The sequence below is a fragment of the Eumetopias jubatus genome, unplaced genomic scaffold (assembly GCF_037043125.1).
Source record: "Eumetopias jubatus isolate StellerSeaLion01/CBP00866 unplaced genomic scaffold, mEumJub1_p1.0 scaffold_3, whole genome shotgun sequence".
Taxonomy (NCBI): domain Eukaryota; kingdom Metazoa; phylum Chordata; class Mammalia; order Carnivora; family Otariidae; genus Eumetopias; species Eumetopias jubatus.
The window spans coordinates 65,958,534-65,982,624 of NW_028274809.1; the positions used below are offsets into that span (position 1 = coordinate 65,958,534).

General features: G+C 39.2%; 1 protein-coding gene across 1 annotated transcript in view; it reads left to right on the top strand.

Moving 5' to 3' along the window:
- The first annotated feature begins 14,780 nt into the window (after positions 1–14,780).
- Positions 14,781–24,091, top strand: part of GALNT3 (polypeptide N-acetylgalactosaminyltransferase 3) — a 50,422-nt gene continuing 41,111 nt past the window's right edge. Inside the window, exon 1 of the mRNA XM_028122061.2 lies at positions 14,781–15,463. The gene's annotated coding sequence lies outside the window, so the exon portion shown is untranslated. The remainder of the gene's footprint in view (positions 15,464–24,091) is intronic.

Consider the following 24,091-nt stretch of genomic DNA (forward strand, 5'->3'; position numbering starts at 1 on the left):
GGTCACTACAAAATTCTCCAACTCAAATAGAACCTTGTAATTTGCTATATGGAGAGGAATTAGAGTCAAATTCAGAATTTCCAAAGACATCCCGTCAACATGGGTATCTATGGAAAGCAGTTTGTATTGTGCCAGGAACCAACCTGTAAAAAGTAGCCTTTGTCCTTTTGGAATTTATCCCACAGGGCTCTGACATGGAATGATAGGCCTTAAATGATCAAATAGCAATTTTAATAGTGATTGAGATGAATTCTGTAAATCACCTGTACTAGAAACTACTATTAAGAAAATGTTTCACAGGGGTGCCTGCATGGCTCAGTTGGTTGAGCTTCTGCCTTTGCCTCAGGTCATGATCCTGGAGTCCAGGGATTGAGCCCCACGTTGGGCTCCCTGCTCAGCAGAGGGTCTGCTTCTCCCTCTGACCCTCCCCCCCCCATGCTCTCTCTCCACTCTCTCTCAAATAAATAATTAAAAAAAAAAAAAGACAAACAGGAGACTTATGTTTAAAAAAAAAGAAAATGTTTCACAGATCTGTAAACATAATCAGTGAAGTTCAGATTCATTATGTACTTTTTTTAAATAGAAAAAGGTCATTATTTAATACTATCTTAAAATAAATGTTAATAGAATATCAAATTATTCTAAAGCAAAATGTTTATTTCTGAAAAAAAAAATCAGGGAAAATAAACCAAAGCATCGAATTTCTTTTCTACACAGATTTTTTGCCCCTGTTCTGTGTAGAATCATCACTTTGTCACTGGTGATGAAAATTGGCCTCTTTCTCTGCCATCAGCCTGTAAGAGCTATGATGAGGGCAGGGAATGGACCATCCCTGCTCACCCCAGCATCTAGCACAGTGCCTGGCACACACTGACACCCCATAAATATCTGTTGAATGAATGGTGTCACTCTGTACTTCAAAACCTTCAGTGGCTCCCTTTGTCTAATAATTTAACACAAATTCTTCATCCCTAGCATCCAGGTCTTCTTTGTACATAATCTGTCCTAGCTCAACCGGGTTGAAAGTGAATAAGTCATGCCTTACGTGCCTTGAGCTTTTGGCTGCAGGGCATGCTTTGTGAAAAATCCTGACTTTCCCTTTTACTCCCCTCAAAAGATTCATATCACCTGCTTTACAAAGAAAGACTCTTCATGTCCTTCTAGCCAAAAGTATTTCTTTCCTTTGTGCATCACCACAGTATGTCTCATATGGCACTTGTCACATTTTGCTTTTGATTACATGTGTTTTATCCCTACCCCCCATCTACACTATAAACTTCTTGGGGAGAGGGACTGTGAATGAGTCCTTGTATTACTCCCCATAGCACAATGTAGTCATCTCATTCACACGTAAGGATCACTTTTGGATCATCAGAGTTCTTAGATGTGAGAAGGAAGTTACCAATAAAAAACTCATACTATTATTTAGAATTGCACAGTATGATTAAGGACACAAGCTTCTGTATCAGCCTGCATGAGCTGAATCCTCACTTTGCTGCGCAATAGCTTTCTAGTCTGGAATAATTTACATAATCTTCTAAATCTCACTTTCCTCATCTGTAACATGGTAATACTGTTACCGACCTCATAGAACTTTTGTGCAAAATAAATGAAATAAGGTATGTAAAATGCTTAGTACACACAATAAGCATTTGTTAATATTCACTCTTTTTTAAAAATAAAGATTTACGTATTTATTTGAGAGAGAGAGAAAGAGAGAGAGTGTGTGTGCCTGGTGGGGAGGGGCAGAGGGAGAAGGGGAGAGAGAGAGAGATAATCCCAAGCAGACTCCTAGCAGAGTGTGGAGCCTGCCTCGGGGATCAATCTCAGGACCCTGAGATCATAACCTAACCTGAAACCAAGAGCCAGACACTTAAATGACTGTGCCACCCAGGCACCCCTCATTAATATTCACTCAATATCATTATTATTTTAACTTAAGATGTTTGCTTTTTTAGAGGCTGATACGTTTGCTTTGCAATATTGGATTGTAGATTAAAAAGCATCTCTGCACTGAGTAGCCCTCCATCAACAAAGCAATAACAATGACCAAATAATTTAGGAACCATATATTTTTTTCTTGGATATCTTAGAAAATTTCTGCAATTCTCCGTTTACTTTTTAGCAGAGATCTGTGATATATTTCTTATCACACTATTCAATGCCAATAATTCCTCATGAGGTTAATAGCAAGGATTTCTTATAAATAACTCAGGTTACTCGTTTAGTATTTATAAAACATTATCAGTGAATGCACTACCCCACTGGAATGAACACGTCATGAAATACCTAAGCCACTGTGCCACTAATCGCGAGATAGGATTTTACAGTTTTCTGGTCCTAGTGCAAGAGATCAACAGGGCGCACACATTAATCAGTTGAACACATGAGCTGGGAGGGTACCACTCAAGGAATTTTCAAGATAATATCATCACTTGCTTGATCCTAATTTTAATAATTTGGAGTTCTTATAGCATTAGGAAGCTTTGAAAAGTAGGATGTTTACACAAAGGCAGTTAAAAAAAACCCTTCTTTTTTGGCATCTTACAAAATGTTTCTTCTGAAGAACAACACGTTTTTATAGGCCTGCACTGATTAAAGAAATCTTATTAGATATAAATGAGAAGCATGTGCTTCTGGTGGTATTGTACCCAGAGGATTTTAGTTAAGTAAAGCCTAAACTTTTAGAATATTTCAAATATACCCCAGTTGGGCAGTTAATGAACCCTCTTCAACTTAAAGTGGAGGACTGTTACAAGAGAAAATAAAATTTAAAAAAAGTACAAAAAAAATTATGGAGGAGACAAAAAGACATTGAAATCTTTTCCAGTACTCCCATTCTGATGATTTTTAGGAGTTATAGCTAAAGAAGAGCAGCTTTCCCTCGATCCCTGAAACTGGTTTCTTGCATAACACATTATTTTGAATGTCAGCAATCAGTCCTTGGACTTCTTTAGAAGACCAAAGACCAAGATTGAGAATGGACCAAATGTGCTTATTTCAGTCCTAGAAATGAAGACATCGGTAGTGGAATGGAAGGCAAGTGAAAGATAAATACATTTGTTTTTCCATCTGTTAAGACATAACTAAAACATTCTTCCCATTTTTTCATTAATATTTTGTTTCCTGGCAACAAATAACAAAAATTCCCAATCAACCACATCTTTCACAATTCTTGGTTCTTTGAAAAAGCAGCACTAATACTATTATTTAGATTTCTAGCATGTAAAATTATTTTCAGAAAAGAAATAATATTTTAAAAAGAGTAATATATATATGTTATTATATGTCTGTGTATATATATGTATATCTATATGTGTATATATACACATATATGGTATAGTTCAGTAGAGGAGCATGCCATCAAAACCATAAGGATGTGTTATATAACTATAACCACTCTGGAAAATAACTGGCATTATCTGGTAAATTTCCTATAACCTAGCAATTTCACTCCTAGGTATTTATCCAAGAAGCTCTTTTACATGTACCAGAAGGCAAGTATAAGAATGTTCTTAGCAATATTGTTTGTAATCTCTTTCTCTCTCATACATGTACCTGGAAATTTTTCAAATGTTGATCAAGAGCAGAATGGATAAAACCAATACACTGTGAAATTAAATAGTAACAGCTACACGAGAAAACATGTATAAATCTCATCTAAATAGTGAGCAAAAAAAAAATCAAGTAGTAGAATATTTTACGTACATTTTTATAATATATAAAATGTAAAAATGTTCCAGGGGCACCTGGGTGGCTCAGTTGGTTAAGCTTCTTACTCTTGATTTCAGCTCAGGTCATGATCTCAGGGTGATAAGATCAAGTGCTCAGTGGGGAGTCTGCTTCAGATTCTTTCCCTCTCCCTCTACCTCTCCCCAACCTGCGCACTCTCTCTCTAAAATAAATAAATAAATCTTAAAAAAAAAAGTAAAAATATATGAAAGGAGGTGGGTGGGGAGATGGATGAAGTAGATAAAGGGGATTTAGAGTTTATTTATTGTGATGAGTACAATGTAATGTCTAGAATTGTTGAATTATTATATTGTACATCTGAAACTAAGGTAACACTGTAGGTTAATCATACTTCAATTAAAAAAAAAGAGGAAATGACCTGGGGGGAAAATGTACACAATTAACCGTATTTTGTTGTATACAAACATGTGTGGCAAACTCTGAAGAAAAGCAAAGGAATGATTAATATAAAATTCAAAGTTAGAAGAGGGTAGAATCGAAAGGGTCCCACAGAAGGTATCAGAATAATATTCTTTCTCTTGAAGTAGGTGGTAGGTACATAGTTGTTTGTTGCACTATCATTCATTGTATATTATATGTTTTAAATGTTCTTTTGAAACTGCTCAGTATTTGGTAAAAACAATAAAAAGCGAAGACTACTACTACACAACCATTACCATTATTATATTTAAGAAAAATATTTTAAAAATATAATTTTCAGTCCTTTGTAACTCATCTACTTGTGTATGGTCTGGGACATTATTTCTTGATTTTTGTGAGATTATGATAAGGTTTAATTGCTGTTAAAAAAAAATGGCAAAACTAGTCAGTCCAGTTCATTATGACCTGTGATGCTACCAAAGGTCAAATTCCATAAAACAAAATGACAGGCTGTCTCAAGTCTTTCGTGTTTGACAATTTTTAGAAATGAAGAGTTATTTTAAAAACTCTCTCATTGCGATGTTGTAAAACGTATTTATGCATGATGATTCTTACTTTAGTCTACCTTTCACTGAATAGCTTTATATTACTGCCTCTAGAATGATTTCTTTGGTATAGCCCACACATCTATTGTCTTTATATGGGCTCTAATACAGTTGAATTACAAAACTCACAATTCTATTTTTTATATTAATGAGTTTTATTGTATCTTCTCAGTTCACATTTTTGCTTCTGTCAAGAGATTGATTTAATCAAGAATTATTGGCCCCAAATTCTTCACAAGTATTTCACTCTCAACTGAAGTTTGTATATTACTTAAAAGTAGGAGAGACTCATATTTTTATGTTAAAATATCAATTTGGAGACATTTACATTTTTCTGGTTTTAACTAGATGGTCAAAATTATACTATTAAATAGTATAAAACATTACTTTGGAGGATTTTATGTTTTTAAATATAACATCACCAGTGATTATACAATTACGCCAGATTTTTAACCACTTTGGGGGCAATCTTTGTTATACTTAAAGTTATACTTAAAATGCCCAAATGAACAACTTGTGGATCTATTGTTAAAATGGAAGGCTGTATTAAGATAGCTTTGGGCCCTCTTTTATCCTCCTGTGTTACCTAGAGATTCCTGTGATCCTCCTCAATGTTCTTTAATTTTTTTTTAAAGATTTTATTTATTTATTTGACAGAGACAAAGTGAGAGAAGGAACACAAGCAAGGGGAGTGGGGGAGGGAGAATCAGGCTTTCCACTGAGCGGGGAGCATGATGCGGGGCCAGACCCCAGGACCCCGGAATCATGACCTGAGCCGAAGGCAGACGCTTAACGAATGAGCCACCCAGGCGCCCCTCAGTGTTCTGATTGTAGAAATCAGTGTGTTTGTTTTTTCGTATGACTGTTTCACAGCATCTTATATTTAAAGGAATCTCAATATGAAACAAAATTAACACTTTGGATTTAACATATTTGAAGATATTGTAAGATATATGTGTGGGAAAAAAACCCGTATATTGCTTAACTCGTCCAGATGTTATCATTTACAAATGAAATAGAAACTGTGAAAATAGAATTTGTCAATGAATGCCTCAAGGACAAGTTGAAGATACAAAATCATTCACCCTTGGGTTCAGGGCAAAGTAATCTTATAACTTTTATGACAGGATGGGCTTGACAGAGCATGGGTTTTGGGTCTGACAGACCTGCTTTCCCAGTCCAACTCCATGAGCCATGCATCTTTGATTGAACTCTTCTTGAGGTCTCCTCACTCGAGACATTATACAGGGATTTTGTGGAGGCTAAATGAAATAATGTAGGGAGAATTGCTGGGGCAAAGTGAGTACTCAGTAAATGTTCTCCCTGCCCCACATCCTAGCTCAAAGCAGGAAGTAAAATTTTCTCAGTACAAGAACATAGAGTCATCAACAGATTATAAGCAACTTCCTTTTCATCCAAAGCTCTCACCAGTGTTTTTTGTGACATAAACCACAGACCTCAGGATGCCTGCCCCACCGTCTCTTCCCACTCACTTCATACATGTTTCCCAATCACCATTCTCTTTTACTTTTGAGGTTTGGAACAAGAGAATTAAAAAAAAAAGAAAAAGAAAAAAGAAAACCCTTACAATGGAGAGAAGGAATGCGCATCACCATCAACAGAGAAAGCTTATGTAAGACATGAGTTGTCAGGGGCGCCTGGGTGGCTCAGGGGTTAAGCGTCTGCCTTCGGCTTAGGTTATGATCCCGGGGTCCTGGGATCGAACCCCGCATCGGACCCCGCATCGGACCCCGTATTGGTCCCCACATACAGCTCCCTGCTCCGCGGGAAGCCCGCTTCTCCCTCTCCCACTTCCTCTGCTTGTGTTCCCTCTCTCACTGTGTCTCTCTCTGTCAAATAAGTAAATAAAATCATAAAAAAAAGACATGAGTTGTGAATACATACTACCTATACAAAAAGGGAATGCCATCATGCTGTTTTGTAAGGTAAGAGACCAAAGGAAATCCTACTGCGGCTGAACATTCAACATAGATTTTTTTTGCATCAGTTCTGTGCTTATTACTGTGGAAGGCCTGGTAGTGGGTGCTAGTTTCTGAAGACAGAATCAGATATATAAGAAACTCAGTGTAAAATTATTTTTTGACATCTATACCTAAGTTTAATTTCTTTTTCAAATCCTTATAACACCCGGTGGTAATAACTATCAGTAAGTCTGGGACTTCCCCTGTTTCATGAGGAACACAACTGCATTTCATAGGTTTTTCCTAGGATGTTCCAAGGTATGGGATGGGAGTCAGAAAATGTATTTGTGTGGGACACTTGGCATTAGGCCATCACAAGTATCCAGGCTGTCATCTGCTGATACTACATCCTGGTCCCAATGCCCCTTTTAGTCATGGTTAGCACTTCATTTTTGTTAAGTGTTATTGCAGAAAATCTAGGTTTTCCCAGCTCTTTGTGCTTCATCGAAAACAAGGATTGGCAATTTTTTAAAAATATTTTATTTATTTATTTGAGAGAGTGAGAATGAGAGAGAGAGAGAGAGCACATGAGAGGGGGTAGGGTCAGAGGGAGAAGCAGACTCCCTGCCGAGCAGGGAACCCAATGCGGGACTCGATCCCAGGACTCCAGGATCATGACCTGAGCCGAAGGCAGTCGCTCAACCAACTGAGCCACCCAGGCGCCTTTTTTTTTTTCTTCAAAAAAAGGCCAGATAGTAAGTATTTTGGGCTTTATAGACCATGCAGTTTCTGTCACAACCACTCAGCTCTGCCTTGGTAGCATCAAAGCAACCACAGCAATAGGTAAAGGAATGGGCATGCCTCTCTTCTGATAAAATTTAATTTACATAGACATCCGGATCTAAATCATTCTCTCCTGCATTGGGAAACATTTGGGGGGCTCTTTGAATCTTCCTGGGGCACAAGAGGCCTTGGGGCTGTCCAATACCCCATTTGGAAATGTTTTCTGTTCTTGCCATTCTACATGGGGCAAGAAATAAACCCTGGGGTCTTACTGTTCTCCAGGGTAGCTTGTTTTTTGCTGTCAGACTCTCCTCACAGCCTGTTTTTTAGGGTCAAGTGTGCATTGACACAATATGGCATTCCTACATGGTGACGTTCCAGAGCTTCTGCTCAGGCATGCTGCCAATGCCCCCCAACTCTAATCCCCTCACCCTGACTCTCTTCTCTTTCCCCATTTTGTACAAATTTTATCAAGATTTGGGGTGGAGATAGAAAGCTGATTCAGACTGGGCATATATTCTTTAAAATGTATGGTTTATAGCACATATTTTATGCAGAGTCATTCAAGGCTTAGACTTTGAAAATTCTAATAAATCCAAGCTTTTGCATCTCAAAACCTTTCTTTGGAGAGGGTGCACAAATGTAAAAGGTGCTTACCTTCTTGTTCTTGTTGAGACACGAAGTTTAGATGAAATAGTTAAATAAATTTAAAAAAAATTCCCCCTTAACTTAGTGGCTTAAAACAGCAAAGAATTAATATTTCTCATGGTTTTGTAGATTAACCAGGTGGTCCTTCTGCTGGTATTTGCCTGGGATCAGTAACAAAGTTGCATTTAGCTGGTGGTTGGCTAGGGTCTGAGCTCAGCTTGAACGTCTGGGACAGCTGGGCCTCTTTCTCTACATGGTCTTTCACTCCAGGCTTCTTCATAGCATGGCAATATTCCAAGAGAATAGAAGCAGAGGGTAAAAAATCACTTAAAGCGTAGCCTTGGAAGTGACATAACATCACTTCTACCATATTCTATTGGTCAAGGCAAGTGGCACAAACACTCCACATACAAAGGGTGAAGAAATGGATTTCACCTGATTGGACACCAGGTTGTTATGCTGTGCCCTGCATGAAAGTATTCTGCCAAAGGGCAAGTAGGATTGACATGCAGTCTGGGTTCCATTCATCTCACTGGATGCCCTGGAGTAGATTTGCATCTACTTCGAGGAAGGGGTCATCTACTTGCCAAACCATGTACTCATGGACTCGCTGTGCTCATGGATGGCATTTTCTAATTCACACAGAACATTGTTTGGGCTAGTAGAGGTCCTGCTGGATATTATCTTACTGTGAATCAAATATACACTCTATCTCGATGAATGCTAAGATCTTTACAACAGAGTTTAGCTAATCATTCCAAAGCTATACAGAGTTTGCAGCGAAGGTAAAGAGGAGAGAGGGAAAGAAACTGGATGATATTCCTTGTTTACCTCCGCTCTGTATTCACTCCCAGGAGTGAAGCCATAGTACCAGGCCTTGGGGGGATGTGTCCCCAAAGATTCTCCTTAAGCCTTAAGAGGATGTCCCACACGGGTGATTCCTCTGTCCTCTACTCTTCTCCTCCTCTGTCATTTCTGAGCCATTTAACCTCTTTCTATAATATCTACATTCCCACTCCCCTTTTGTCTGTTATTGGCCAACTGCTCCAATTGAAATAAACAAACTTCCTTCCTTAACAGCGATTTTTTTGTGTGCAGCCCCAAATGTCAGTTGTATGTCAGGAATCCCTGTCCCTGAAGCTTTGTGGAAGTGAGGAATGCACTGTGCTCTTAGTCTGCTGAAACCATTGGGAGTGGAGAACAGGTACATTCCAATTTTGTGATTAAATGTAGAGAAGGAGACATGTACCTGGGTAGCTCAGTTGGTTAAGCACCCAACCCTTGATTCTGGCTCAGGTCATGATCTAGAGTAGTGGGATCAAGCCCTGAGGTGGGCTTCACAGTCAGCGGGAAGTCTGCTAGAGATTCTCTCCCTCTCCCCTCACTCATGTGCAGTGCACGTGCATGCTCTCTTTCTTTCAAATTAAAAAAAGGGGGGGGAGAGAAGGTGGTATGATGATGAGATACTATCTTGGGCAGTAAATTACTTTTCTGTTAATAGATTAAAAATCAAGGACACTAAGGGGCGCCTAGGTGGCTTAGTCGGTTAAGCTTCTGATTCTTGATTTCAGTTCAGGTCATGATCTCAGGGCCATGAGATCGAGCCTGGCATCGAGCCTCACAGTCAGCCAGGAGTCTGCTTGAGATTCTCTCTCTCTCTCCCTCTCCCTTAGTCCTTCCCCCTGATCTCTCTCTCTCTAAAATAAATAAATAAATCTTTAAAAAAATCAAAGACACTGAAAAAATATAATTTCTTTCAAAATTCCCCTTCTAATATGCATGAAAAATCAATATTTCTCTCTTGAATTTAGTCACAATGATGCTATTTCTTTTGGCCTAATACCTGAGAACTATTATGCTAAAAGAACATCCCTGTCTTCTATGATTTAAGTTATTTAACAAATTATCATAACTCATTTGGCAACAAATGATACCATGCCCAGGTAGTGTCTCTCCACAATTCTCCCTTCTTGAAATTGGAGTAAGGAGGGAGGCAAAGACCAAGGGAGGAGGGAAATTCACTTTATGCTACTGCACTGGAATTAAGAAATACCAAGGTGATTTGGGCTGGTCTAGGAGGTTCCATAGGAGACTAGGGCCTTCAATGGGCTGGAGGAGATTTGGAAAAGTGAAGAAAGACACACAGATTTTCAGAGGTGGGAAGCTTAGTGTGCTATGATCAGGAGAAGGTAAGAGATCTGACTTTTCCATATTAAGGGCATACTCTACTTTCCTATTTCTAAAATGATAAGGTTTTAAAAAAATGTATTTATTTAAGTAATCTTTATACCCAACGTGGGGTTGGAACTCATGACTCTGAGATCAAGAGTCTCACATTCTTCCAACTAAGCCAGCCAGATGTCCTTCTGATAAGGTTTTAACTATAATTAGTATGCTTTACATAAAGTTTTGGTAACTAGAATTAATATTTTTACAAAGAGGAAGTGCTAAATCATTAATATATTTTCTTTGATTTGTCTTTGTGATGTGATTCTTCTAATATCATTGTTTAGGATCTTGGGTGGTTGATACAAAGTGGCTTAACAAAGTCATAAGAAAGGCAGTGTAAATGTTTCCACAGATAAAGAAAGTGAGCACTAAAGAATGTGAGCATCATGGCACGGTTTGAATAGCAAAATTTGAAAACAATCTTCATTGTCCAATAAGTGACTGATTAAATATATTCATACAAAAAGAAACCATGCAATAATTAAAAACAATGCTGTAAAAAAATGAATTCATTGACATGGAAAGATATGTTAAGTAGAAAACTCTGGCTACAAAACAAGATCCCAATATGACCTAGTTTTTATTTTAAAAACATGTCTCTGTCTCCTTCTATATCTTCCATTCCACTCTCCCTCGTTTTTCAAAAGTATCTGGAGAGATAAACAGTAGAAACAGGTCTGGTAATTAGCACTGATTTATCTACATGGGAGGAATTTGGGGTGTTTCCAACTGGTTCCTTTTAGTTTATCTGTATTTTCTGATTTTTCTAAAATAAATATGAATTGAATTATAATTTAAAAAGCCATTTTACAGAAAAAGAGAGATCAGTCAAGGAAAGAGTGAGTAAGAGACACCTGGAGTACATATATGAGGTCAACATCATGCTGGACTATCACCATCTTTTCCCAGAAGAAATCCTTTGATGCCACCGTCAGAATTTAGAGCTAGCTAGATTGAATATTAGCCTGACTCAGCATGGTATTTCTTTTTGCTCTTACGCTAATGCTTAAAAGCTTGAAACACTGCACTCTACTCAATCCATATCATCAAATATTTATTGAGCACCTACTATGCGCCAAGCATTAAGGGTACAAGATTAACAAAACATAGTTCTGTTGCATTTTAAGTCAATAAGTGCACTCATAGAAATCTGTACCTCTTTGAAAGTCGCAGATGGTTGTTCTGTTGATATTCTTAGGGGAGAAAACCCTCATAAGCAATCTTCATACAAGACACTGTCCAAAAAAGTTCATCCTAAAAATAATCTATTCATGGTTTTACTGTTTTAACTCTTATAATATTGTAAACACAATGTAGCATTATGCTGAATAGTTATAAAAAAAACCCCACATATTTGTGGCTCTTCACTATGGTACAAGCACTATTCTCCTTTTAAATCAATAGCCTTTCAATTCTTTTAGTAGAAATTATTTCAATCTGTTTAGTCTTTGAGCCAAACTCTCAATTTGACTTTGAGATCTGACTGAAGACTCCAGTTTCCACATAAGGCAAAATTGTTTTTAAAGGCTAAGCCGGGCAGGCAGTTATGTTTCAAGCTAACGTTGCTAAGCCCTGGGTAACCAACAATTAAACAAATTAACAAACTAAAACCATTTAAAGTTGGACTTAGTGAATCTGAATAATTTTACTAGTTATATTATTATAATTTTATGAATTAAAATTTCTATCTCAGTTAACTAATTCCCATTCTTTCATCTTTGGTTTCCATTAATTGCTATTCCTATATCCAGAGGATTTTCTTTTTTTTGCATTACCATTATCTTATCATGGAATTTACATGAATCAATGTGTAAAGGAACCTGGTAATCACCTTGTACCAGTGTTTTATTTTGAGGAAGAGGAAATTTAAGCCCAGAAGTAAACTAACTTGTAGGAGTATAAGTTGCTTTGCAGAGTGCCTTTTGAAACATCATGACATGATAGCTGATAGCTATTGTTACTAGATGCTTGTCCCTTAAATTCTTAGTCCATTACTCTACGTGCCTTAGATTATTTCTCCATACTATTTGGTTAAACCATTCTTTGGACTTGTACTCAGTGTAAGACATTATGCATAATGGTTTTTTTCATGGTATTTAATGGATCAATTTATTAATTTAACAAATATTTATTGAGTACTTACTAAGTGTTAGATACTGGTCTTGGCATTAATTTAAATGTTAACAAAAATTATTAAACAGTGAATATTATTTTAATTCTATATAGATAAGCATTTTATGGCTAGTTCTCTCCCCCATCCCCTGCCGTGTGTAGATAGATATGTTTCTTCTTTCCTGTGTGAAATCTTCCTAATTTTCTATTTTAACTACCATTACATGCCAAACATGCAGTATTGAAATAAGCTTGTTTCTGAGAAGCATGTCTACACTAAGTCTCCTGGGTTTTATTTTATAAAGAAATACTAATTTCTCCTTTATAACAAAAATTCTTTATTTCATAATCTTGAATAGAATGATACTTTCAAAAACCCTTTATCTCATTGGATTTAGGGCATTAAAGATTGCAGTATAATACTTTTCTTCTGGGCCTGCAGCATTTTGATTTTATTGTTAAGTAAAAAACTTTTATTAGTTTTAAGACTTTGCTTTCAGAATGAACTGAAATTGTACCTATAATGCTGGTAGGTATGCCAGACCCAAAAATACTGTTTTCCTTGTTTAAACTATCTGTCTGTATTGTAAAACTGGCAGTCAGTTTTTAGTAACTTCTGATTTTTATATTTGCTCTGTTCTTTTTTCACCCCTCATGCAGCATTTTGGTCCCATTTGCTTGCTCTCTCTTTTGGCAGGTCTGCCCTAGCTTCTTTTTCCAGTCATTATTTGACTTTACTTGTCTTGCTATGAATGCATCTCAGTCCTTGGATTCCAAATTGCTATTCTATATCCATTTGCTCTGTTCTGCTCTTGTCAGCCAAAATTGTTGTTCTTTGCCTAGTGGGACCTCAAAACTCTGATAATCTTCGGTTCTTGCCTCATTCAGAGATGGGTGATGGAAGACATGGGAAACAGACTCTATGGTTATACTTAGGATTTCTCCCAAATTTCCCAAAGACTGAGCCTCTAATCTCCATCTAGAGGCAAACAACAAAGAAAGTTGCAGAACCTCAAAAAAGGGGACTGGGTAGGTGGATTTGGGTAGATAGTATTTTCAGATCTGGACCTAAGGACAAATATTATCAAGTTAGTATGGTCATACACAGAAGGAGCTCTTGAACTTTTTGCAGGGGAGAGAGGGAAAGCTTAAAAATTGTTTGTAGGTAGTGATATTAAAATGTTACAAACACAAAAAGGTTCCTTGATGCTTGCAAAATAACTACAACACAAACAACTAACCGAAGTTTTAAATCTGATTCATAGATGTGGTATGAAATAGCACCCTGGATGGGGGCACCTGAGTGGCTCAGTCAGTTAAGCGTCTGCCTTTGGCTCAAGTCATGATCTCAGAGTCCTGGGATGGAGCCCTGCATCAGGCACCCTGCTCAGCACAAGTCTGCTTGTCCCTCTCCCTCTGCCCCTCCCCTCCACTTGTATGCTCTCTCTCTTTCTCTCTCTCAAATAAATAAAGAAAATCTTCAAAAAAAAAAAAAAAAAAAGAAAAGGAATCGTACTGTGGATGCTAAAACCAATGTCAGACTAGCCAAGTTCTAATGTTACACCTATTGATACTATACTAACCAGTATTTCTAAATTTTAGTTTTAGGTCACACATAACACTAACATACCAATAAACAGAACCCATAAGTATATGTGTCAAAATACAGGAGGAAGACCACAGCTAAACTTTATAGAAAAACCTACCATCATGTAATTAAACATGCTACAAAAACATTTTTGGCTATTTTTCTATTTATATGTACATTGAAGATAGCGCCAAATAGTGAATGAGTTTATAGGAAGGTATAAAGGTCATTTTTAAGTCCTGCTTTTGGGTGTGTCAGTGTTTGTCATAACAGCAGAAGGAAGGCTGAAACAAAGTTGTAAATATCATAAAAGGAAAAAATTCTGTTGGATAAATTCTGTCTTTAAAAACAGTAGCAAAACCCCCTATCTTCCTAGAGCCTGCATTGTCACCCTCCCAATCGATGGTGAGCTTTCAAGCAAGAGTACAGTAGAAGGAAAACCTCTCCAGGAACCAGTGTCTTTCCAAAAAAGGACAGCAGGTTTCTCTCTATTGTCGCTGTTTTCTCTTTCCTCTGGGAATTGGTTTGCCTTTCGATAGCAATCCAGGAAGGGGTGGTGCGCCCCAAGTTAGCAAGGCTGTGCCAAATACCAGAGGCTCTTCTCTGGAAGAGGGAGGCTCCTCCTTTGGACGTGAGGCGCCCCTACCAGAGCGCGCGCTTACAGAAACGGAAACCACTAGCTGTGCCGAATGAGTCAAGTGATGAAATCAAGACTAGTACATGGGAAGGAAGCTCACCCAATAGCTCACGAACCTAACTGGTGACAGAAGCTGCTGAACCTTGCTCGAGTAAACCGTACGAGCCAACAGTTGCAGCCGTCATGAGGTGGTTCTCGGGGGCACTGGGCCCCCCAGTCTCCGGGCAGTGCACCCCTTCATTTTGGTGAACCGTGGAGAAGGGCAGAAGTGTGTGAGGGGAATACAGACCTTCTGGTTCCCCAAGGACCCAGACTGACTTCTGGTTACAAGGTGACCACTGCCACCAGGTCAGGGCAGGACTCCTCAAATGTAGACGGGTAGAGGCGCGCCTCGCTTGGAGAACCAGCCTCACCGTCCGCGGAGAAAGAAGGGGAGCGGCGGCTGCGCTCGGCGGGGACAGCGCCCCCACCGAGCGCGCGCGGCGCTCGGTCCTCACCTGGAGCGCTCAGGTAGGGCTTGGGCGGGGCGGGAGCCTGGCGCGCAGGCGCGGGACGGGGGCCTCGCCCCTGCCGACGTCGCAGGCTGGAGCTCACCTGGGAGACTCCAAGAGGAAGGGGAGCCTCGGTTCGGCCTCTCCTGGCAACGCAGGAGACCCAGCGGGAAGGCAGGAGGCGGCGGCGGCAGAGGCGGAGCTGGACTGAGCGGCAACTGTAGCGACAGCAACCGGAGGCGCCGCCGCCGCCACCACCTGCACCTGGCGCCCGGCCCAAGTCCAGCGCCCGCCCGGCCGCTGCTTCCCGCCGTCCTGCCGTGCCCACCCGCCAGGTAAGCGGGCGGGCCGGCGCTCGGGCCGGGGGCCGGGAGACCAGTAGACCCTGGGCAGCGTCGGAGGGGGCGGTAGGACGGACTCGAAGGTTCACGCAGTGGGGAGAGGGGTACGGTCCCAGTGGCCGGTTGGAGGTGGTCTCGAGAGCAGTGTTTTCAGTTGCCCCTCCCGAGACGCCGAAAGGGGCGCCCGAGGCCGGGGCAGGTGGCGCTCCGGGGGTTAGCCCTGTCGACCCTGTCAGTCTCTGTAGGGAGGCTCCCGAGGAGCCGGACCCGGGCAGAAGTCCCGGTGGCCCGCAGCTTGACCCTGGGAGAGTCTCAGAGTTGCGGGGCGTGTGGGGGGGGTCTGAGGGGCTGGGCTAGGCGGGAGACGGCCGCGTTTGCACGCGTGCTAACAGGTTGCTGGTCTCCTCTCGTCCCTGTGCCGGGGCGGGCGGGGGTGGGGGGGGTGGGGAACAAGTCCGCGACAGGAAAGGGCATGGCTTTGCCGGGCAACTTTCCCAGCCGGACCCCAGACAGTCCTAGGCTGAAAACCGCGGCCGCCCGAGCCATTTAAATGGTTTCCGAGTGGTTTGGAAAGCGCTCTGTGGTCGGGACGCGGACATCCCTCTTTCTCTCTCCTTCTCTCTGGTCTGTACACTTTTCCGGGTGTACTCCCTAAGCCAGAGCTGCGCCCACTTTCCGGTTTGATCGGGAAGAGTTATTTTCTTCGTGGCAGGAAGAAATCCAACTGCCACTCACCAACCGCACACCATCTCGTTAAAGGACCTGTTGACTTAAGACCTGTATATCGCGGCTCTGGTTTGCCTGTGGCATATGACTCAAAGGTTCAGAAAAACTTTGTTTCAGGATCCTGCCACGACTGAACCTGGGTGTGCCAGGCCCAAATTCCTTTCACTGCCTAATTAGGCGTTTCTGAAGCTTAAGAATTGAGGGTGAAACTGGTGCTTATCTTAGCTTTTTATTTCCTTCTCTCTCAAAACTCATCAAAAACACTTCACTTCAAACTCATCAAATAACTATATTTGTTTTTAGAACCCCCATAGAGTTAACAATTTTTCTGATTTTAGAAAATGTGATTAAGCCAGTGTAACTTGCTATAAAAGTTATACTACATAATGAAGACATTTAAATTCAAATTCTGTTGTTAAAAAATAAGAAAGTTGCTGTGTTTTCATTTGAGAATTTCCGGTTGTGAGAAAATCTGTTGCTGCTTTTACTGTATACATTTTCTTTGAGTCTGTGGCTAAAAGACATGAGGTTAAAGTCATACCCTACAATTAGAATTTAAATTTAACTTTTACTTTTTAATATCTGAAGTCTGGCATACATATTAGTTTAAACATTCTGAACAGCTTATTTGTACCAAGCATCTTTCTTTTTATATCGCTTTAACTATAGCATTTATACATAGAGATTTCTAATAATAAATGGCAATTCCAGTGCCTACATTTGTTTATGCTATATTTGCTGGTTTTTAAAAATATATTTTAAATTGCACACTTAACAAAATGCCTTGGGCAAATCCTATAGTTTGTTGTTTTTATTAAATTTTTTGTTTAAATTCAATTTAATTAACATATACTATTAGTTTCAGAGGTAGAGTTTAGTTGTATATAACACCCAGTGCTCATTCCATCAAGTGCCCTCCTTAATGCCCATGACCCAGTTACCCCATCCCTCCACCCCCTCTTCCCCTCCAGGAACCCTCAGTTTGTTTCCCATAGTTGAGTCTCTTATGGTTTGCCTCCCTCTCTCTCATTTTTGTTTTATTTATTAGTACTTTTTTAACGTGTAGTTAAAGGTAAAAAGTCAGCCACACAAACAGGACGTAATTATTAATAATATTTTCAAGCAATGCCTTCTGCTTTTGTCAAAAGAGCCTGGCTGGCCCTCCTAATCTCTCCATCCAGAGAAATACATATGTTAAGTACTATTTAAAAATTAGAGGTAGGTATTTTGCCTCAAGTTTAGAGTATTAATTTAAACTTCATTGATTATTGAGCCAGATGTCATTAGACTATCTTTACTCTTAAGGGAGAAATGTAACATGTTTACATTAGCTAGAGTAACAGTGTGCCTCAGATAAACTATCTGTAAAATAGAAAAAAAAAAAAAACTTCCCTAGATTAAGATAATGAGGCTTTAAATCAGGAATCTCCTTTTGTCCTAGCATTATCAGGATCCCCTTCTCACTTTGATATTTAGTCAATACATCCAGTTTGTGATAAACCAAAGCTGAGAGAGGTAGTCTAACTTCAGCAAGTTAGCAAGTTAGTGGTAGACATGGCATTATTATTTCCAGAGACTTGACTCAAGGCTCATGTTATCTTTTCACCCTTAATCCCACTTATCAAAAAGATACTATCTTTTTGTCTTTCATATAGTTTGTAAGGCCTTTATGAGTACAGAATAGTCCATTGTTCTTTGTCCAGCTCTGATTTACCCTAATTTCTACTTGTCCAGATGATGCCTGACTCCAGGGAGAACGAGTGAGGATGTCATTCTTCTCTTACTGTGGATCACATGTGTATTGAAGATGCCATGTGGATTGAGATGTTTAATCCTTCCTTGGTATTTCAGAGCCACAGTTAATTTTTTAAGTCAACATGGACAACATAATTTAGTCTTCTGATCTTTTATTGTATTGGCTTAAAATATATTTTATTAGGCAGCAACCCAGGGTCATCCCTCCATTGGCAACACTCTATAGATTTTTGGCTGGCAAGCACACTTCTTCAACATTAGTATTTTTAAAACTTCTTTTTGGACTGTAATCCTCAATAAGAAATGTATTCTATGCTTCAATGCAGTACACTGTGTGTGTGTGTGTGTGTGTGTGTGTGTGTGTGTGTAACAAGACTCACAAAACAATATTTAACCTCACAATCTCTATTATTTTAAAAAAATACTGGTTTCAACACACTGGATTGATTTTTATGACCACAAGTGGCTGGAACCTACAATGCAAAAAATGGCATCGTATTGAATTTGCATTTTTAAGGCTGATTTTTCTATTAGCGTACTGTGTCATGCACACACACATATTTGAAAGCAAGAAAACCAAACTGTACATTTTTAAAAATACAGAATTGTACTCTAATCCTTATTAAACATTTAGGACTTGAGACTCTAGGACCTGATGCTAGACTAAATCTCTCAAACATAGGAACTGTATGAAACTTCACTGTACATTACTGTGTTTTAAATGGATCCTTCAGCATAGTGTAGTATGTTTGGGGACAGGGAAAACTGGAAAGGTTTTCCTGAGGGGATTTTGATGGTAACAATTACCAAGTGAAAGTTTGAGAGAGAAAAATAATTTTGTCCAGTTCTGTTCTAAGTTCTAAATTTTATGGCATATTAATAGTGCTAGATGGGATGTTAAAAAAATTATTAAAGTAAACGTAAGCCAGTTTATTGTTATAGTCTGTTAACATTTTATATATATTTTTCTTTTACTATGAAACAGATATAAGAGACAAATTCTAGGAATCAGACTCCTAGCCCCTAAAAAGACTAGATTGGGAGATTGAGAGGTTGGATGAGGTCCCTAAGTGACCTGTAGGGACATAGGCTTGGAAACTCTGATGGGATGATTACGCCTTCCATAGAAGCTTTTAATTTTCACTCCTGATAGAAGGAATTTTTCTCCAAAAGAAAATAAGTATATTTAATATTTTGCAAATGATCAATGCCCAAATCATCTTGAGAACATATTCAGTTCTCTGGTTCATAAAGTGTAGAAATGCATTTGTTGTGACAGATCTTTTATGGTTACAAAATCTGATAGAGAAGGACATATTTTCAGTCACCTAATTATGCATCAGAATTATGCATCAATATCAGAATAATTCATTTTCTATAATTTGGGTAATTTTAACACAATTAATGTACTGCTAATAGAAACATTGAATTCAAATTAGTACCAGCAATGGCAAGAGACCAAAGTGCATTAATTTATGTGGTAAAGCAGAGACAAGTAGGACTCTGAATACTAGGTCATTAGTGACTATTGACAGATGAAATTTCCTTGAGTCATTCTCTGAGTTGGGCTCATATTTTTGGCACCAAATAGAGTATTTCCCCGAGTATACGTTTTCCCTATAATTGTTTTAGTTTCAAGCTGTCCCAACCAGTTTGGTCATCTATCCCATTGCCCGCTGGACATCTTTAAGATGTCATAATTATCTTGAGATTATACCTGAGTAAACCAGAACCTTCATCCCCTTAAAGACAAAAACAACCTGTTTTACTTCCTGTATTTTATTTGTAGGTGTTACCACATTTAACATTTCTTATCCACAATTCCAAAACCAAAAAAAAAAAAATCTCTGAAAACCAAAATATTTTTGGTAACTCATTTGTCAGCAAAACTTGAACTCAATTTGCTACAAAACCTAAATGCACTGTCAGGAAGCTATTTATCATTTATTCCACTTGGTGGGATGTGTCTTGCTACAGATATGCTGCTATATTTGATTACTTGGTATTGTTCCAGGAACTGCTGGGGGTACACAGTTACATTGGGTATGTAAACCATATCTGCTTTTTTTTTTTGTTTAAAGATTTTATTTATTTATTTGAGAGAGAGAATGAGAGATAGAGAGCACGAGAGGGAAGAGGGTCAGAGGGAGAAGCAGACTCCCCACTGAGCAGGGAGCCCAATGCGAGACTCGATCCCGGGACTCCAGGATCATGACCTGAACCGAAGGCAGTCGCTTAACCAACTGAGCCATCCAGGCGCCCCATATCTGCTTTCTAACATCCAAAATACTCTGAAATTTTTTTTTAAATATTCTGAATTTTAAAACATATTTGGCTCCAGGGATTTTGGAGAATGGCTTATGGATCTGTACCACTATCCAACGATCGTGGCAGAAATCAAGAAGTCATTTTTTACTCTCTTTTCTTAACCTCCACAACTGTCAGATAACTGAATCTGTTAACGTTTTCACCCTTCTTTCCCCCACAAATTCTACTTCTCTAGTTCAGGGTCTCATCAACTCTTAACTGGGGTACCATAGCCACCTGCTACCTGAAATCTTAGCAGATGGTGTTAAGCTCAAATCCATTCTCAGCACAACCCCTCAGCTAATGATCTCTAAAAATGTAAACCTGAATTTCTCCTCTGCTTAAATCTTTTAATAACTTCTCATTGCTCAGAATAGAACCCATGGTCCTTAAAATGGTCCCACAGAATCTGACCCTTGTTTAACTGTGGTTCTGTACTCTGTAAACCAAAATTTTATATTCCAACAACAGATTTCATTGTTTTTTCCTGTGTGCTTTTCTCTTGTTACTCCCCCCCGCTGAGATACTTCCTTTTATCTTTACCTCTATGACTCTTTCTGTTTTTTTTTTTTAAGATTTTATTTATTTGAGAGAGCAAGAATGAGAGAGAGAGAGAGCACATGAGAGGGGGGAGGGTCAGAGGGAGAAGCAGACTCCCTGCTGAGCAGGGAGCCCGATGCTGGACTCGATCCCGGGACTCCAGGGTCATGACCTGAGCGGAAGGCAGTCAGTTAACCGACTGAGCCACCCAGGCACCCCTCTTTCTGGTTTTTAAGACTCAGTTGAGTTCTCACCTCACTTAGGAAACTGTACCCCACAACACACCTCAATATACACCTGAGCTGGGGGGAGATGTCCTCTTCATAATTCTATCATGCACTTTACATATATGATTGAGTATAATCTGCTTTTGTGCCTGTGTATACACACACACACACACACACACACACACACACACCTTTAGATATTTGCAAAGCATGGAATATTTCTCTTTCCTCTAAGCCTATTGTGGAGTAAAAACATTAGGGTAAAAGTGGCACAGGGAGGGGAGAGGCATTGGGCAGGCAGGATATTTGCTTTTTTTATAGGCAGCAACCACAGAAATTGAGGAGTTAAGAACCTTGTTTCATGTACCTACTTAGTCTATTGAATTTAGATTGCTGTTATTTCCATCTTATTCCTTTGAATTCTGTATTATTTTTGTGCCTTTTGGTTTTGTCCCAAGACCTGGGTTTTACCATTTAGAAGTGAAGAGTTAACTTTATGATTGAAATGTCTTATAGTTTTTGTTTATGAATATTTTATAATTGAGTATATTGCTGTTGGTGAGGAGTTAAGGGGGGCAGCTTTTACTTAAATCATATAATCAGACTAGACCAAAAAAAAAAAAAAAGCATTCTGTCAGTTTTACCTCTTACATACTTTTTTTTTTTTAAGATTTTATTTATTTGACAGAGAGACACAGTGAGAGAGGGAACACAAGCAGGGGGAGTAGGAGAGGGAGAAGCAGGCTTTCCGCTGAGCAGGGAGCCCAATGCAGGAATCAATCCCAGGACCTGGGATCATGACCTGAGCCGAAGGCAGACGCTTAACGACTGAGCCACCCAGGCGCCCCTTACATAAATACTTTTCAACTCTATCTACTTTTCTCCATTCCTGTCACTACCATCATCTCTTGCCTGGATTTTTGCAAATGGCCTCCCTATTGATTATCTGAATTCTTGCTGGTTGGTTCCCCATGCTGTACCCAGAGGGAAAACATTCAGAACTGCTTAAAGCTCTGCATTACCTTAGGATAAGGCAAACTTTTTGACTCAGCCTAAAGGCCTGGCACGATTTTGCTCCTGCGTAGCACGCACACCTCTGTCATGTTACTCTCTGTTCTGGCTCTGCTAGCCTTTTTTTATTACCATGTTCCTCCTGCCTTTGTCTTTTCAAGGGTCATTGTGCCTGCCTGGACCTCTCTTCCCTCCTCTTTTGGCTTATCGAGCTAAAACTCACCCTTCAGATTCCAGTTTGAGCTCCCCCTTTCCAGCACTAAGTAGAATTTTTCACCAGTCTTCTCCTCCCCCACCCCTACCCCTAACCGTGGATTAAAGTGAAGACTGTAGTCTCAAGAGATAATGTCCAACTTAGTACCTGGGGGTGTTAACTTTGTGAGTTTTCTCACAAAGGGAAAAGACTTTAATATGTGGCCCCTGTTTTTTAAAATGAGACTTTAGTTATTAATGTCTTTGTATTTTTTATTAATTAACAAGAGTTAGTATTTGTTGTCTTAATAAGTATTAGCCCTTATTTACTATTTTACTATTGAGCACTTACGTGCCAGGCATATTTTAAGCAATTTACATGAATTAAACATTTAATCTTCAAAGCCACTCAGTGAGGTGCATGCTATTTTTCCTCGCTATTTTAGAGACAAGAAAATTGAGAGATTGGGCGCCTGGGTGGCTCAGTTGGTTAAGCGACTGCCTTCGGCTCAGGTCATGATCCTGGAGTCCCGGGATTGAGTCCCGCATCGGGCTCCCTGCTCAGCGGGGAGTCTGCTTCTCTCTCTGACCCTCTTCCCTCTCGTGCTTTCTATCTCTCATTCTCTCTCTCTCTCTCAAACAAATAAATAAAATCTTTAAAAAAAAAAAAGAAAATTGAGAGATTAAGTAATTTGCCTCTGTCTACGAGGCCAGTGAAATATCAGAGCCAGTATTCAAATCCAAGCTGTCTGATTCCAAATCCTGTACTTCTATCCTACTTATATGTAAGTAAAATTAGAAAGAATTATTAAAAAGCTCACAACAGCAACAGCAACAAAAATCCAGTCAACTCTTTTTTTTATTTATTTAACTTATTGTGGAGATAAAAATGATGCTTTAATGCGCAGAGTTACAGATTATCATTCTACTAGCATACTAGGGTATCTGTGGGGTCCCCTCCATCCCTGTGTTGGGCTTCCTGCTCAGTGGGGAGTCTTCTTCTCCTCACTCACTCACTCTCCAATAAATAAATCTTCTAAAAAAATTAAGAATAAAAACTTAACAAAAAACCCAGTCAACTCTCATCTCCCCTAGTCCTGCTTCCTCTAGGCAACAACGTCAACCTCTTTTAGGTGTTTTTTGTGGTATTTGTCTTTTGGGATAATATGCATATACTGCTATTTCTTAAGTTATCAATAGTTGATATTATCTACTGACTTCCCATTAAAGGAGATAAATATCTAGCTCTCTTACACACATTCCCCTTGCTGTCCCTTCTTCTGCCTCCCAATATAATTCTCACATTTTTTGTTTCCATTTTAGTATTTACTCATGATGATTATGTACAGATTGTTTACTGAGCCAAGTATATTGTGAGTCTGAGTAAAATTATTTTAATCATGGAGTTAATACTTAATTCATTTAAGAAAAAGATAGCTTAGTTTTTCCACATATCAATTTCTATTTCTATATACTCCCACATCTTCTCAGTATGATTTTTCCACATAATCACACCGATTTTTTGGTTTCTTCTGAAGCTCTCTGTCCTCTCGTTCCAATTTGGACTATTGCTTGCTAGAGCTGTTCCATAGCAGTTGTTTGGGATTTTTCTTTACTGACATTTCTGATGGAATCCCTATTTCTTAGATACGCATGATTTTATTGTTTATTTACTTTCTCATGTAGATGGGACTACATTCCCCAGTAGCTTCTTGAGAAATGGTATTAAGAAATTTGAGATATTACCTGTCAGAAAATCTTTTATTCTACCTTCACTTTTTTCCAGCTTATTTTTTTAAGTAGTCACTCTCTTCACAGGGTCCAACATTTTGAAAAAGTAAGGAGGTGTATGTGGTAAGTCTTC